Source organism: Macaca fascicularis, chromosome 16 (assembly GCF_037993035.2).
Source record: "Macaca fascicularis isolate 582-1 chromosome 16, T2T-MFA8v1.1".
Lineage (NCBI taxonomy): Eukaryota > Metazoa > Chordata > Mammalia > Primates > Cercopithecidae > Macaca > Macaca fascicularis.
Window position 1 is genome coordinate 12,067,811 of NC_088390.1, and position 15,928 is coordinate 12,083,738.

Consider the following 15,928-nt stretch of genomic DNA (forward strand, 5'->3'; position numbering starts at 1 on the left):
TGGCCAGCGCCTGTAGTCCCAGCTACTTGGGAGGCTGAGGCAGGAGAATGGCGTGAACCCAGGAGGCGGAGCTTGCAGTGAGCTGAGATCGCACCACTGCACTCCAGCCTGGGTGACAGAGTGAGACTCTGTCTCAACAAAAAAAAATAAATAAATAAATAAAGAAAATTATAAGGAAGAGAAACTACATTTCCTATTCACTAAGTGGAAGTGAATCACCATAAAGGTCGTCACCTTCATCAGCTTCACACTGAGTAGCCTGAAGAAGACAAGGAACAGGAGGAGGAGAAGGAAGGTTGGTCTTGTGGTCTCAGGAGTCACAGAGGCCGACGAAAATCCTTGTATAAATGAACCCTTGCAGTTCAACCCTGTGTTGTTTAATTAAGAGTCAACCGTAATCCAATACCAAATGTTTTTTATGTGGTCCTCATTAAATTTATTTTTCACTTAAAAGGAAACCCAGGACCGGGCGCAGTGGCTCACGCCTGTAATCCCAGCGCTTTGGGAGTCCAAGGTGGGTGGATCACTTGAGGTCAGGAGTTCGAGACCAGCCTGACCAACATGGCGAAACCCCGTCTCTATGAAAAATACAAAAATTAGCTGGGCATGGTGGTGCACGCCTGTAATCCCAGCTACGAGGGAGGCTGATTGAGGCAGGAGAATTGCTTAAACCCAGGGATGGATGTTGCAGTGAGCCAAGATCACACCACTGCACTCCAGCCTGGGCCACATAGCGAGACTCCGTCTCAAAAAAAAAAAAAGAAACCCAGGCCAGGCACGGTGGCTCACGCCTGCAATCCCAGCACTCTGGAAGGCCGAGGCAGAGGATCATCTGTGGTCAGAGTTCGAGACCAGCCTGGCCAACATGGTAAAACCCCATCTCTACTAAAAATACAAAAATTAGTCGGGCATGGTGGTGTGCACCTGTAATCCCAGCTACTCAGGAGGCTAAGGCAGGAGAACAGCCTGAACCTGGGAGGCGGAAATTGCAGTAAGTCAAGATCATACCACTGCACTCCAGCCTGGGCTACAGAATGAGACTCCGTCTCAAAAAAAAAAGTCAGTAAAGACAAAAAATCTGAACACTATCAACCGACTTGCTCTAATTGACATTTTCAAAACACTAGACCCAAGAACTGCAGAGTATACATTCATTACAAGCGCAAAAAGAGTATTCATCCAGACTGCATGCATAATTTCAAATGACTGGTATCTTAAAGTTAGCTCTAAAAATATTACACAAAGCGGTATTGCTAAAAAGCCATTAAAGCAATACCAAAAAACACTCAAAAACCCCATATCTGATAGAAAAGGAACACAAGAGAAACAAAAACCAGAAAGGTCAATGGAAAACTTTTATAGAGTTTCCTGGGTTCGAATATATTCTCTGATCATAGTGCAATTCAATGAGATATCAATAACTAGAAAATCCCAATTTACGTAAATTATTAAATAAAGCTCTTAACCCATAGTCAAAGAAAAAAATCACAAAGGAAATTAAAATGTTTTCATACTGAGTGACAATGAAAACTGCCTATCAAACCACCTGGAAAGCAGCTAAAGGATTGCTCAGAGGTAAACCTACAGTTTCAAGTAAAAGCTTAAAAAATGAATAAATATATTTTTTAAAATCCCTTGCTTTGTAAATCCAACCTATTTGGCTCAAGTGTTTCAAATAACAAGTGGCAAAATTTTACACAGCAAGATACCGACCTGTAAACTTACTCCAATTTATCTGTTTCCTAAATTAAGATAGCAGTTTAGATAATATTTAAGAGAAATGACATTTTGGAAAAACTTTAAGTACTTAAATCTTGTGTTAGTAATATTATACTCCCAGGTAGTGTTGTAAGAAAAATGTCTCGATTATTCAACATTAAATTACTTTACAGAGTATTAAAATACTTTAATAGAGAGTTTATATTCCAATGACCTCATGAAGAACTGACCCCATTAGTTATGAAAAAAATTACGGTTATCTGTCATACCTGTTATTAAACCTTTAACAAACAGAATGAATTTTTAAATGTGCATTCTAGGCATAATATACACACGTAGTTACATACATGGTTACATATACAAGTAACCATTTGTTAAGCACCTACTACGTATCGGCTCATTATCAGGCTCGGCTCATGTATTTCTAATTCTCACAATTACCCTGGTGTATAGATCAGGAACCTCTGAGGCTCACAAGTGGCAGCCAGATTAAAACCCAGGAAGCTCTAAAGCCTTTGCTTTGGGGAGAACTGCCAACGCCTGGTGATTTGTGGGGGCGTTTTCTGGTTGTCACAAGCAGCTAGGGGAACTGGTATTTAGTGTTCGAGGCCAGGTCAGCGCTGCTCATCGGATACGTATTCTCCACCATGCGCCCCCCCAAAGAGAGGGAGAGACTCCAGGCATCATCCCATCGGGTTTCCTCTTCCCGAGACTCATTTTCAGCCCTTAGGGGAAGATGGCGGGGAGGAGCCCGTTTTCGGTCCCAGTGCAGAGACCCTCCGGTCCCGCGGGGCGCACAGGCACAGGAACGCATAGCCGGGACGGGGTTCACACATCCCCCCGCACCCAGGGTCCACTCCCAGCCATGGCTGCCCCGGCCCCGCACTCGCCACGTCCCCCGCGCGCTCCCAGACGCATGGGCGCGGGAGCCCGCTGGCCCCTCCGAAGCTCCGGGGGGCCCAGCTGAGTCAGGTGCGGACGCAGATAACGCCAGGCCTGACCCCGAGCGGCCGGAGGCCGGGACCGCCCCGCACGCGCGCTCACCTCGGCCCGCGGCGCCGGCTCCGGGCGCACTTCCGGGAGCTGGGCGGCTGCGCGCGCCTCAGGCGGTAGGCGAGCGACGTGCGGCACCGGGCGGAGCTAGGGGCGGGGCGGGGCTGATACCGAAGTTCCTATTGGCCGTCGGGGACGCCCCGCCCCTCTCTGGCGCCGCGGCCCCAGAGCCTCCGCCGAAACTGCAGTGCGGTTCCCGAGTCAACGCCACCCTCGGTTCCTTTCGTCACTCACTAGTCACTGTTCGTGAGTTCCTTCACTTCTCACCCGTCATTTATTGCGCGCCTATTCTGTGCCAGGCACTCGGCCAAGCACTGCGAGGCCTTCAAAGATCATTTCTTTGTCCTGCCAGTCCCCACACCCAAAGCTGCAACGCTCTGCCAGTATCCCTGATTCTTAACCGGCGCCTTTCTGCTTTCCGTTCTTGCCTCACTTGGCCTCCCTGAGACATTTGATTTGCCCTGACCTTCCTCCTCTGTCTTGATTCTCCCACTCTCACCAGCTCTGCATCGCCTGGGTCCTCTCCCACTTCTCCCCATTCGGTTGGGGCTAGTCCAATGTAGTGCCATCCTCTTTCCACCTACGTCTCTCTCTCAACAAATGTCATCCCTGACTCTTCCCTTCTCCTTCCCTTTCCCACACGCCGACAATGGCTGAATCCTCTGATTTTACCTCATTGTCTCTCAGACACCTCGCCCTCTCTTCTCACTACCCCTCCCTCGGCTCAGTTCCACACCATTTGTAATGGCCAAAGCTTTCTTACCCTTTCCCCAGCGTCCAGTGTTGCTGGTTTCCAGGCCATCCTGTGCTGGGCCACCACAGTCATCTTGTGATACTAAGTTGCATTAATAGAAGTATCATGTCAAAGTTTGGGTGTTCTATCTTGGGCAACTGGCAAAGAGGAGAGTATTCAAAAAAAAAAAGAGCTGCCATGTTCCCCAATAATCTATGGAAATAAAATTAATAATAAATAAATAAAAATTTTAGGCCGGGCGCGGTGGCTCAAGCCTGTAATCCCAGCACTTTGGGAGGCCGAGACGGGCGGATCACCAGGTCAGGAGATCAACACCATCCTGGCTAACACGGTGAAACCCCGTCTCTACTAAAAAATACAAAAAACTAGCCGGGCAAAGTGGCGGGCGCCTGTAGTCCCAGCTACTTGGGAGGCTGAGGCAGGAGAATGGCGTGTACCCGGGAGGCGGAGCTTGCAGTGAGCTGAGATCCGGCCACTGCACTCCAGCCTGGGCGACAGAGCATGACTCCGTCTCAAAAAAAAAAAAAAAAAAAAAAAAAAAAAATTTTAAAAGGAGCTGTCATTATCATAACGTGTCCTATACCTGTCCCATGTTTACAAGAATTAAAGATATCTCCTCCGGAGGAATAAAGCTTGATGCGGGGAAGGGATTACATCTTCATGTACCTGAAAAACTGACCAGTGGAAAAGGGATTCGACATGTTCTCTTTTTTTTTTTTTTTTTTTTTTTTTTGAGACGGAGTCTCACTCTGTCGCCCAGGCTGGAGTGCAGTGGCCGGATCTCAGCTCACTGCAAGCTCTGTCTCCCAGGTTTATGCCATTCTCCTGCCTCAGCCTCCCGAGTAGCTGGGACTACAGGCGCCCGCCACCTCGCCCGGCTAGTTTTTTTGTATTTTGTAGTAGAGACGGGGTTTCACCGTGTTAGCCAGGATGGTCTCGATCTTCTGACCTCGTGATCCGCCCGTCTCGGCCTCCCAAAGTGCTGGGATTACAGGCTTGAGCCACCGCGCCCGGCCCGACATGTTCTCTTAAGTCCCAGGGTCTGAACAAGTTCCTGTGTGTGAAACTGTTTCAGCCTGACATAGGTGGAAGTTTCTAGTCTTTTTTTTTTTTTTTTTTTTTTTTTTTTTTGGTACAGACGGGGTTTCACCATGTTGACCAGGCTGATCTCGAAATCCTGACCCCAGGTGATCCACCCACCTCGGCCTCCCAAAGTGCTGCGATGACAGGCATGAGCCATGGCACCTAGCTGGAAGTTTCTAACATTCATGTGATTGATGGTGCTGCTTTGAGTTCCTGAGGACAGCATGGCTAACAATTTACCAGGCACATTTAGAGGGACACCTTCCTTGGGTGTGGCTTCCAACATCAATGTGCTCTGCTTCTAAGAAAGTCAAGAGACAAGGTGGTTTGAAGGGGAAGATTATATGAGTTTTATCTTCAATGTGTTCGCTTTTAGCTGATCAACACCCAAGGAAGATAACAAGAATTCAAAACCATTAATTGAGTCCTGACTCCTTTGTGAAACTGATGGAAGCTAAAACGTTTCCCAAGAAAAATGCACATACACATCTACAACACTTTGCCCTCAAATTCAGGGAGCTAACACAGCCTTGAAACCCATCCTTGGAACCCACAAACCTCAGGTTGAGAACTCTAATCCTAGTAGATGGTTCCTGATATGAAAATGACACTTTGAAGTTTAATAATTTCTTTATAAACTGGCACCTTAGGAAAAGGCATAAACACTTCTTTCGAAACAGGCTGAACCACCAAAAGGTTTTTTAAAATAGGGAGATATCTACCTCAGCTTAGGAAATAATGAAAAGGTGTCATCTATTTCTATTATTCACTCACTCATTCAATAAATATTTACCAGATGATGTGCCCAGCACTCTTCCAATAGCTATCTAGGCAAGAATGAACTAAACACACGAAGTCCCAGCCCTCCCAGGACTTATATTTTGTAGGGTGAGCTGGACAACAAATAAATACACAAGTAGTAATTATAGGTGTTGTGAAGAAAATTACATTGGGGTAAGGAGGAGAGGTAGTGTTAGACATGGAGTGCAAGTTATATAGGATGGTCAGGGAAGGACTAACAGATAAAACAGCCTTGAATCCAGACCTGAAGTTAATTAAGAAGGAAGTCTTGCGTGTATCTGTGGGAACCTGCAGGCAGAGGAAATTGCAAACGTTTTTATTGTTGTTGTTTGAGACAGAATCTCGCTCTGTTGCCCAATGCAGTGCGAGAATCTCGGCTCACTGCAACCTCCACCTCCAGATTTAAGTGATTCTCCTGCCTCAGCCTCCTGAGTAGCTGGGATTGCAGGTGTATGCCACCATGCCCGGCTACTTTTTGTATTTTTAGTAGAGACGAGGTTTCATCACGTTGGCCAGGCTGGTCTCTAATTCCTGACCTCAGGTGATCCACCTGCCTCAGTCTCCCAAAGTGCTGGGATTACAGGTGTGAGCCACCACGCCCACTCATACATGTTTAAGCCCTGAGACAATGAGTGACAATAAAGAGAAGAGGTATAAAGACCAAGCCCTGGACCACACCAACATAGAGGGTCAGGGTAATAAGAAAAATCTATCAAAGGAGAAAGAGACTGAGGAGCCACTGAGGTAGAAGGAAAACAGAGAGTGGTATCCGGGAAACCAACTACATAAAGTGTTCAAAGAAAGAGAGAATCGCCGGGCACGGTGGCTCATGCCTGTAATCCCAGCACTTTGGGAGGCCGAGGCAGGCGGATCACCTGAGGTCTGGAGTTCGAGACCAGCCTGACCAACATGGAGAAACCCCATCTCTACTGAAAATACAAAATTAGCTGGGCGTGGAGGTGCACACCTATAATATATAAACTGGCACCTTAGGAAAAGGCATAGACACATAATCGCTTGAGCCTGGGAGGGAGAGGTTGCAGTGAGCCTAGATCACACCATTGCACTCTAAGCCTGGGCAACAAGAGCGAAACTCTGTCAGAAAGAAAGAAAGGAAGAAAGAAAGAATCATCAACTAATCAAATGCCATGATCAAATGTAAAATGAGTATTAAGAATTGACTATTTGTTGGAGCAACAGAATAAAATCACTGGTGACCTTGACTAAGAGTGGTTGGAAGTAGAGAAATCCTGAATGGAACAAGTTCAATAAGGAACAGGAAGAGAAGAATTAGAGCAGCAAATATAGACAAGTCATTCAAGAAGTTTTGCTATAAAAAGAAATAGCAAAATGAGACAAATTAGGAGATCTTACAGCATGCTTACACACTGATTAGAATGATCCAGTAGGGAGGAAAAATTTGTATGGAAGGGGAGAAAAAGTGACAATTACTGAAAAATGTTCTTGAGTAGAAATTGATTTTTTAATTACAAGGCTTCTGGGCACTCGCATAATCTAGGCCACATGGAACGCCCACAGAAAACAATCTCCACTGAAGAGGAGCTTAAAGTCAAAAGTTACAAGCCACACCAAAAGCAATTCCTCATACAGAGAAAATGGGGAATGGAGAGGGGTTGATCAAAGGGTACAAAAGTTCCAGTTAAACAAGAGGAGTAAGTTTAGCAATGTATTGCACAGTGTGGTAAACGTAGTTAATAATAATGTATACTTCAGGCTGGGCATGGTGGCTCACGCCTGTAATCCCAACACTTTGGGAGGCCGAGGCAGGCGGATCACAAGGTCAGGAGATCAAGACCATCCTGGCGAACATGGTGAAACCCCGTCTCTACTAAAAATACAAAAAAATTAGCCAGCATGGTAGTGGGTGCCTGTAGTCCCAGCTACGCCGGAGACTGAGGCAGGAGAATGGCATGAACCTGGGAGGCGGAGCTTGCAGTGAGCTGAGATTGCGCCATTGCACTCCAGCCTGGGGGACAGAGAGAGACTCCGTCTCACAACAACAATCAAAAAAAAAACAATAATGTATACTTCAAAATCACGAAAAGAATAGATTTTAAATGTTCTCACCATAAAAAATAAGTAGGTGAGGTGATGAATACGTTAATTAACTTGATTTAAACTTTTACAATGTATACCTACATCAAAACATCACATTATACCCCATAAATATATACAATTATTATTCATCAATTAAAACTAAAACTAAATTTTAAAACACTATTATAAATGACAATCACTACTTACTAAAATAATGAAAGCACGTGCACTCCAAAATTCAGAGATAATAGAGCAATCTGAAAGATATTTTAAAATAAAAATTCTGAGTTGTTCAAAGAGGTTAAAAAAAAGTAAAAGCTGTAGACCAAAAGAACCATGTGGGGAAAAAAAGAAGAAAGAAAGAAAGGATGAAAGATGGAAGGCAGAAAACAAAATAAAACTGCAGGATCAAGTCTATTTCTTACAGACTAAAAGATACTAACTTTTTGGCTGGGCACAGTGGCTCACGCCTATAATCCCAGCACTTTGGGGGCCGAGGTGGGTGGATCATGAGGTCAAGAGATCGAGACCATCCTGGCCAACATGGTGAAACCCCGTTCTCTACTGAAAACACAAAAATTACCTGGGCGTGGTGGTGTGTGCCTGTAGTCCCAGCTACTCAGGAGGCTGAGGCAGGAGAATTGCTTGAACCCGGGAGGCGGAGGTTGTAGTGAGCTGAGATCGCGCCATTGCACTCCAGCCTGGCGACAGCAAGACTCTGTCTCAAAAAAAAAAAAAAAAGATATTAACTTTTTTAATTAGGGGAAAAAATAGTCTAACATTGATAAGAGTCAGACATGGCAAATATCTTTGTTCCCATTGTAGAGATAAAAAAAAAATTTGAGATCCAGAGTGTGTAAATGCCTACTTGAAAGCTGCAGACATTGTTACTGAGGCTGAATTTAAACTCTGCTTTTTCTGACTACAGATCCCATGCTCTGCCCTCTCTCTGCTGCATTTGTCCCTGGATAAAGTAGGGCTCACAGGACAAGCTGTTCAAAGAAATTGTATAAGGTTTGGGCAAACTATCCTGGGAGATACTGTGAGAACTTGAAATAAATATATGGACGAAGTTAAATTGCATGAGATTGTTGTGAGCCGGATCAGCTATTTCAACAAACATTCTCTGGAACCGAGGAGCAGAAAGATTTGGATTGACTCAAGGTGAAAGGAAGCTGGGTATCAGTGGAGCGTATCAGTGTAAGCCGTGTGGAAATGGCTGACCACATGGACAAGGAAGGGAAGGGAGACCAGAACAGAAACCACTCCCCACACCCTCCCTTTGCTGTCAAGATGTAATTTGTATCCTGTTGACTTCAATATAGCAAAGAGTGATTTCATGGCAGAAGGAACCTGAACTGTCTTTTAAGGACTATTGAGAGAACAGAGAATTAAACAAGATGGTAATTGCTTTTCTCTGGTTAGGAGAAATAGTAACACATGTCACGTTTTATGTGGGATGTCTTGGAGGAGATCTTGAAGATGTTCAAGAAGCCAGGTGCAGTGGCTCACGCCTATAATCCCAGCACTTTAGGAGGCCGAGGCGGGTGGATCACAAGGTCAGGTGTTCAAGACCAGCCTGGCCAACAGTGAAACTCCATCTCTACTAAAAATACAAAAAATTAGCCAGGCATGGTGGCGGGTGCCTGTAATCCCAGCTACTCAGGAGGCTGAGGCAGGAGAATCACTTGAACCTGGGAAGGCAGAGGTTGCAGTGAGCCAAGACTGTGCCACTCCACCCCAGCCCAGGTGACAGCATGAGACTCCGTCTCCAAAAAAAAAAAAAATAATAATAATAATAATAATAATAATAAAACTATTCAAGAAGGTTCAGGTGGGGCTGGGAAATGACTTCCTATAGTGCCTACAAGTGACACACAGGGCCACAAACCTGGATTGAGTCCTGGAGTGTATACCTTAAAAAAATATATGGTGGATAAATCCTGATGCGTCTCTCACCAAATGAAATTTTTTCCTGAAGCCATAAAATGTCTTTAGATAAGGTATTCTCTATCTGAGACTTCAGGATTTCAATGACTAACTCCCCTGTATGCAAGTGTTTGCAGGTATGGGCATTTTTCTCAGATGGAATTAAATTTAAAAAGTCATTACATACTTAGGCAGACCCCTTTGAACTTTTAAATCCATGGGCCTGGAGACGTGATAAAGAAGTTAAGCCTCACTGGTATTGAATACAATGGACTGGCCAGCTCCTTGGTTTGCTCGTACGTTGAACAGGCTTCAGTCAGGATATAGAAGGTGCCATAAGGGAACATAAGGAGGCCCACGCCATGCAGCAGTTAAAAGTGAGGTCCTAGGCCGAGTGCGGTGACTCACACCTGTAATCCCAGCACTTTGGGAGGTGGAGGCCGGCGGATCACGAGGTCAAGAGATCAAGACCATTCTGGCCAACATGGTGAAAACCCATCTCTCCTAAAAGTACAAAAAAAATTAGCTGGGCGTGGTGGCGCTCACCTGTAGTCCCAGCTACTCAGGAGGCTGAGGCAGGAGAATTGCTTGAACCTGGGAGGCGGAGGTTGCAGTGAGCCGAGATCGCACCACTGCACTCCAGGCTGGCAACATACCAAGACTCAGTCTCAAAAAAAAAAAAAAAAAAAAAAAGTGAGGTCCTGGGCCAGGTGCAGTGGCTCACACCTGTAATTCCAGCACTCTGGGAGGCCGAGGCAGGCGGATCACAAGGTCAGGAGTTTGAGACCAGCCTGACCAACATGGTGAAACCCCGTCTCTACTAAAAATGGAAAAATTAGCTGGGTGCAGTGGCACACGCCTCTAATCCCAGCTACTTGGGAGGCTGAGGCAGGAGAATCGCTTGAACCCGGGAGATGGAGGTTGCAGTGAGCCGAGATTGCACCACTGCACTCCAGCCTGGGCGACAGAGCGAGACTCTGTCTCAAAAAAGAAAAAAGTGAGGTCCTTACATTGTCACTTATTCAACATATTGAGACATATTCAAGTTAATATGTGCAGGAATCAGTGGATTTATGGATTATATTACCTAGTTTTAACTAAATTAACCCTAGCAAAAGGAATCCTAGTTTTAAGTTTCTTGCAAAATAATCTCAATTTGAAGAGAACAGTAATAATGCAGGCACATGTAAACAGCAACAAAACAGCATAGCTACACTTCTAACTTGAGTCTTTTTGCAGATACGTTGGAAAGTAATGATAATGCCAATGAATCAGATCTAACCAAAGTCAGGCAAAATAATTTCAAATATTAAGAAATCTATTAGAAATGTGCATTTATGGCTGGGCACGGTGACTCGAGCCTGTAATCCCAGTACTTTGGGAGGCTAAGGCGGGCAGATCACCCGAGGTTGGGAGTTTGAGACCAGCCTGACCAACATGGAGAAACCCCGTCTCTACTAAAAATACAAAAATTAGCCGGGTGTGGTGGCACATGCCTATAATCCCAGCTACTTGGGAGGCTGAGGCAGGAGAATCACTTGAACCCGGGAGATGGAGGTTGCAGTGAGCCGAGATCGTGCCATTACACTGTAGCCTGGGCAACAAGAGCAAAACTCCGTCTCAAAAAAAAAAAAAAAGTGCTTTATATCTGTATCACTATACTGAATGGCACCTTAACAAGATGTATATTTATGTGTATGTATTTACACTGAGTGTGTAAATTAGATTTGAAATGTTTAAATATATATTTATACTTACACTAAGTATAAATATGTGTGTCTATATATTTGTACCCATATATAAGTATATATAAATATATATGCATGTATGTGTGATGTATGTATATTTATGCAGGTTATGGATACAGAATTTATATATATACCGATTATATATACAGATAATAAGTATACACAGGTACTAATATATGCATATATATTACACATATAGAACATGAAGAAAATTTAACAAAGCTTAAAGTCATATTCTATCAAGTACTTTATGAAACTTCATCAAATCAAATGAAAACTGGTGGCCTCTTTGGAGGTTCTGATATATGAAAATCAATACACAAAATATTCCATATAAAAAGTTTTGTGCGGCCGGACGTGGTGGCTCACGCCTGTAATCCCAGCACTTTGGGAGGCCAAGGCGGGCGGATCACAAGGTCAGGAGATCGAGACCATCCTGGCTAACACGGTGAAACCCGTCTCTACTAAAAATACAAAAAATTAGCCGGTCGCGGTGGTGGGCACCTGTAGTCCAGCTACTTAGGAGGCTGAGGTAGGAGAATGGTGTGAACCTGGGAGGCGGAGCTTTCAGCGAGCCGAGATTGCGCCACTGCACTCCAGCCTGGGGCACAGAGGGAGACTCCGTCTCAAAAAAAAAAAAAAGTGTTGTGCTTTTCACTTTAAGCCCCGTGGTAAAAATTATGAAAATGCAATGTCTCTTCCAATTAGTTTGTAAGAGCTACTGACTCACATCAGAGACTACGGAAATTAGTAGCCACATTTCATCAAAATTTTTTGCTTAATTAGCAGATGGCATCGAAAAACAAATATCATTTTTAGTATCTGCTGCCAATGATGTACTTTATCCATTTGGAGGTTTGAGAGGTTTCTTTTTTCACTTTTGACAACCATTATAACTAAGTGTCAAAAACAAACTGAATTTAGAACCCAACTTTAAAACTCTCTGTATCACAGAGTATTAAAGATTTGCTCAAATAATGAGGTGTATTATATTTTTGGTGAGAACTTTATTGAATAAATAAGATGTATATTTTAAAATATTATTTTTCCATTTTTACCATAGCCTTTTTAACTTTCAGTTTTGAATATGTTCTATAATGTACAACATGTAGGCAAAATAATACATGTATATATTATTTATGAATAAATTCATACACAAACAGGGGATACATAGTCTCAAAATACTTTTACTAGAAAACAACGATTGATCAAAAAAGTGTAGATCTCCCTGTTCTAGATCTGGGAGCTTCTTAAACTGGGCTACAGATCAGACTCACCTGGAGGGCATGTTAATTCCACATTATTTTGACTTCTTTCCTGAATCAGATTATCTGAGAGGCAGAGTCTGGAAATATGATTTTTTAACAACTTCCAAAGTGCTGTTTTTGGCACTGATTGTGAGTGGCATTCAAATCCGTGTTCATAAATAATTGTCTATTAAATCAAACTTCAGGACACAAACAGATGTTAGTTGCCAAAACTTATGTGGGCAGGAAGGATGATAATACAGGGAGTAATACAATTAACTGGCAATCAAGATGGCTTTGGAAGAAGTTAAAATAGAACAAGGTTTCCGGGCTGATTTTTATCCAGGAATTCCTAACATAGATATCCCCAATATAATAATATATTATAGCCATCTTTATGCATCTCAATCCTCTTATTAGTAAAATGAGACATAACAATGCCACTCAATGCTCAGGACTGTTAAGAGAATTAAATGAGACAATATATGTAAAATATCTAGAACAGTGCCTTGGCACACAGCAAAATCTAGCTGTTATTGAGATATCATAATTTGTATGTATCATCTGTTTTAGGATAGGTGATTCCTAGAAAGAATAGTAATAAAAAAATTATTAGAAGTGAGCATAAATTAACTGGGCACGGTGGTGCATACCTGTGGACCCTGCTACTTGGGAGGCTGAGGTGGGAGGGTCACTTAAGCCTCAGAGGTTGAGGCCACAGTGAGCCATGATCTCACCACCACACTCCAGCCTAGGGGCCAAAGCTCAAAAAAAAAAAGAACTGAGCAAAAATATTACCACACCGGTTTTTTTTTTTTTTTGCCACAGTGTTTCAACAGCATCCAGATATCCCAGAAGAAAGAAGCTGTAATTATCAAACATAAAAGTCTCAACTAAATGAACTTAATTATGTAAATTGTAAGACATTCTGTAATAACGTAATAAATATCATATTTTTATCTCAAAATTAAAACCCAAAGGAATTACGTAACTGTGGCCTCATAGAGATACCTAACGACCACATGAATGTGGTTTTCTCTGTTATGTCAATGTTTACTGTTTTATTTTATTTTGTTTTGTTTTGTTTCTGTCCTTTTAGAGTCCTGTCTGTACCTCTGAGCTTAATCTCTGTTCTGGTAAGATGTCAAGATTCTGGCCTCCTCCACCAAGAAGCGGGCCAGGGTTTCAGCCACAGAGCTTCACCACCAAATGTTGAGACATCATCTCCCAGTGAAGACTCTCTCTATGTTGATTTCCCTTTTGAGCTTCAGTTCCTGCCAGGAAAAGAGTGGCAGCCTTCAGATGCAGATTTGGGAAGGTTCTGAAGTCTTTAGGCTTCTTTATCTCATTAGCCAGGGATCCTTTAAAACTTAGGGCGTTCTATACAGGTAACAATCTTAGAGGGATTGTGGAAGAGGCCTCGTGTCCCCTTAAACCTTCCACCCACCCAGAATTCTTCAGTCCTCCGAAATGTCTCACTTTGACCCCTTGTTAGCTGAATTCTGATTTTTGTACAGTCACTTGATGCTGCCCGTGGCCTCCTTCACTTTCAAATGCCTGACTCGTTGCTGGACTGATGGCCCTGCTGACTTTGGACAGTCAGACTTTGCCCTTGCTGGGTCTGTGACATCTATCTCACCTTGAAAGCCAGGACTCCTGAAAATCCCATCAGTACTGAGCTGTGGGAAGCCTCATCTGTCCCTGCCGCCTGCTGCTGGGGATGGCTAGACGCCTGCCCACGTTGAGATTTTCTCTGCACTCGGTTTTTCAGACTGAACCTTTCTTCCTCTGACAGAAGCTTCCAGGAGCATGTGGTGGCTCCTGAAGTTCTCATGGATCAATTTTAAAAAAGCAAGCTTTTTCTTCCCCTGGAGAAACAGCAAGATTGGTGACTCGTCTGTCACTGCTAATGAGCACAAAGGGTCTGAACACTGGGGAACGCAGAGAGAGAAGATGATTGGAATTAACCAGACACCAGGGTTGAAGAAAAAAATCCTGAATGTAGTGGTGCTCAGAGAACAGAAAGAATAAAGTTAATCAGCAGCAGTGCTCTGCTGTAGAAAGTCTTGAGGAGAGCCACTGCAGAGTGCCTCCGGTTGCCCGTGGAGATATGAAGAAGCAGCAGCATGTAGCCAAAGGCACCAAACAGAAACCCCATCTTGGAAGGGGCTGGTTACCAGGAATTAAGCAAGGAATGCATTCATTTAAGCTTACAGAGTTCTATCCAAGGTCAGTTCTCTTCTCTGAGGCCGATATGGACCCTTCCAACCAGGAATTGGAAACTAGCAGCATGTATTTTCTTTTTCTTTTTTTGAGACGGAGTCCCTCTCTGTGGCCCAGGCTGGAGTGCAGGGACCTGATCTCAGCTCACTGCAAGCTCCGCTTCCCGGGTTTACGCCATTCTCCTGCCTCAGCCTCCCGAGTAGCTGAGACTACAGGCGCCCGCCACCTCACCCGGCTAGTTTTTTGTATTTTTCAGTAGAGACGGGGTTTCACCGTGTTAGCCAGGATGGTCTCGAGCTCCTGACCTCGCGATCTGCCCGTCTCGGCCTCCCAAAGTGCTGGGATTACAGGCTTGAGCCACTGTACTCCGCCAAAGCACGTATTTTCTTTGGCAAGCACAATTTAAAAAATTTACTTGAACTGGAATGCCTTTTAGTCATGCATACAATTTGCAGTGGGTCATAAGTCTGACCATCCATTATTATTACTATTATTATTATTCAGAGATGGAAGGGTCTAGCTATATTGCCCAGGCTGGGCTTGAATTCCTGGGCTCAAGGGATCCTTATGCCTCATCCTGCCAAGTAGCTAGGACTACACGCTCAAGCCACCATGGCCAACTTTGACCATCCCTTTAGATCATATGTCTTTAACATACTTACAGTACCATCTGGACCCTGAAGGCATTTGAGCAAGACTGCACTCAAATATTCTCCAGAAGGCAGAGGAGTTAAGGTTAATGATGCTCACCTCGGAGTCTGAGTTGTAGAGTCTACTGGGGATGCCTGAAGCCTTTGCTGGTCAGAGGGCCTAGGAGCTGACTATCGCAGATTGGGCGGGGTGCTGCCCTTGCTAAATCCCTTATCCCACAGTTCACTTGATACTTATTACCAGTCTGTGGCCTCCACCAGATGGTAGGCGTCTAGGAACTGTTGTTCCCCCCAAGATCCTTATTATTCAGGGAACTCCCAAAAGAGAAATACGAAGGAATTTGGTCAAGGTCAACAGATAAGAATTTAGTCTAAGGCCGGGCATGGTGGCTCACACCTGTAATCCCAGCACTTTGGGAGGCTGAGGCGGGTGGATCTCGAGGTCAGGAGATCGAGACCATCCTGGCTAACATGGTGAAATCCCGTCTCTACTAAAAAATACAAACAATTAGCCGGGCGTGGTGGCGGGTGCCTGTAGTCCCAGCTACTCGGGAGGCTGAGGCAGGAGAATGGTGTGAACCCGGGAACCAGAGCTTGCAGTGAGCCGAGATTGCGCCACAGCACTCCGGCCTGGGCGACAGAGCAAGACTCTGTCTCAAAAGA

The 15,928-nt window shown here is 44.3% G+C and overlaps 1 protein-coding gene and 1 long non-coding RNA gene across 11 annotated transcripts in view; one reads left to right on the forward strand and one right to left on the reverse strand.

The window, feature by feature from the left end:
* ZNF18 (zinc finger protein 18) overlaps positions 1-3,609 on the reverse strand; it is a 53,114-nt gene extending 49,505 nt beyond the window's left edge. For 4 of the 9 annotated variants that reach the window (XM_074018606.1, XM_074018605.1, XM_005582916.4 and 1 more), the window contains exon 1: positions 2,764-2,797. The gene's annotated coding sequence lies outside the window, so the exon portion shown is untranslated. Of the gene's footprint in view, positions 1-234; positions 2,798-3,535 lie in introns of those variants that run through there. The other 5 variants (XM_074018604.1, XM_005582915.4, XM_074018603.1 and 2 more) reach the window with 3 other exon arrangements.
* Positions 2,928-14,424, forward strand: LOC135967945 (uncharacterized). 2 transcript variants are annotated; one of them, XR_010582284.1, is made up of 2 exons: positions 2,928-3,018; positions 13,492-14,424. It is a non-coding gene; the product is annotated as an uncharacterized lncRNA (long non-coding RNA). The 2 variants fall into 2 exon arrangements; XR_012425294.1 differs by having other exon boundaries at positions 2,928-3,014.
* Positions 14,425-15,928: the final 1,504 nt, after the last annotated feature.